Consider the following 1978-nt stretch of genomic DNA (forward strand, 5'->3'; position numbering starts at 1 on the left):
GTATATTGTTTCGTTCATCATTCAATTTACTGTGTAAGAACCGCCAGTGTGCAGAAAATCTCTCAAATGATATGACCAGTGGGACCCCTCTGTCATATTGGTAATCATGGTCATCAGCATGGTTCTAAAATGCACGATCATAATCAATTCAGTGACAGAGCTGAGGCGTAACTATACGTAACTATTAGTTTGAGTAAGAATAGACATGCAGTGCCACGAATTATCTTGCAGCTAACAAGATGTAGTCCCACAAAAGTTCCATTCCCCATGGTGATAATTGTATGAAGGTAGGCTTCCATCGACAAGAGAGCGGCTAGCGACTCTTAAGAATCGTGCGAGTAAGTGATTTTTTTTTTTCAAAATTCCCTCGCACAATTCACGAGTTACCTAGTAGCTCGTTAGGCTTGCGTTTTCATTGAACTCATTTAGCGAGTGAGATACGACCGAAGAAGCTCGGAATCGTGCATTTGCCACCGCGTATTTTTGTTAAAATGCTACCGCGTAGCCACCGCGTAGCGACCGCTCTACAAGTCATGAGTGCGTTGCCACCGCGTTGCGAGTGCACATCCGGTCACTCGACTCGCATAAAATATTCGAGTGTTTTAAGGCGGAGCTAGTAGACACAAGATGCCTAGCGACTATAAGAATGCGCATGAGAGCGGAAGAGAGCGCTCTGTTACTTGTGATACCTTGAAGCGACTTCGATGATACCTCCAAACGAGTGTGAGCTTTAGAGACCCAGTCACTGAGTGAGACACAAGGATAATGTGTAAGCAAGAGCTCTTCATATCGCCATTTTGGAAATGAAGCACAGCTAATATTACAGTATTACTTTGACGTCAGTCAGCGCTTGAACGGTCCTGATGGCGCCGTAATGTATCGCACAGCCAGAATGAGCAGAGAGTGTACAGTTTGAAAACTGTTGTGATTTTATATAGACTTGACCTTTTTTAAAACTATTGCGCTCGTGATGGTGCTGTCGCTAACGTTGTTCTCGAAATTCGAATAACTGATATATTAAACAAACAAAGCTACGAACGCCTGTGTATTTCCGAGCTGTCTAACAATTACCGCAATTCGAGAGATACAATGTAGTCCATGCGAAGGCGTTGGATGTGTAATTATGTTAAAGGTTTCAGTTAATGAAAATGTTTCGAATTAGAGACAATAATACAGGACTTTTTTACTTTCCATATATGAGGTAAACAGTAATTAGTAATTATTATTGTTTTCAGATTAGCATAGTTTGGAAGTTTCCGAAGGTTAGGTGTCCATGTTAAATAATCATGATGTTAAAGCACGTAAGTAATTCATATTCATTTCTATAATTTTACACTGAAACAACTTATAGCACGAGAGGCTGTTGCACTAAAATTGCGTTGCACTTTCCCTATATGGGTAAAAAAAAAAAAATGTTTTTTTGGCAGTCAGTGATGAAGAATTTGTCGCCCCGATAGTGGTATGAAAGTGAAAAATTCTTATTTACTAATTTGAATTTTGAAATGATAGAGGTTTGTGTCCTGTTTTGAAAATGGAAATAAAAGAAGAAAATGTGGATGACGAAGAGGTAGAGGACAAGTGTAAAGAAAAACAGAGCATGAAAAAAGAGAAAGACAAAGAAAAGAAAGTCTAAGAACAACGCTTAGAAGAAAACACGCACACCCGCACACGCACACACACACACACACACACACACACACACACACACACACACACACACACACACACACACGCACACACACGCACGCACACACACGCACACACGTACGCACACACACGCACACACATACGCACACACACGCACACACGCGCACGCACGCACGCACACACACGCGCGCGCGCACACACACCGCGCGCACACACACGCGCACGCACGCACGCACACACACGCACACACGTACGCACACACGCACACACGTACACACACACGCACACACACGCCACACGGCACACGAGCACATACGCGCACACGCGCACA

This window comes from Penaeus monodon, chromosome 14 (genome assembly GCF_015228065.2).
Source record: "Penaeus monodon isolate SGIC_2016 chromosome 14, NSTDA_Pmon_1, whole genome shotgun sequence".
Taxonomy (NCBI): Eukaryota; Metazoa; Arthropoda; class Malacostraca; order Decapoda; family Penaeidae; genus Penaeus; species Penaeus monodon.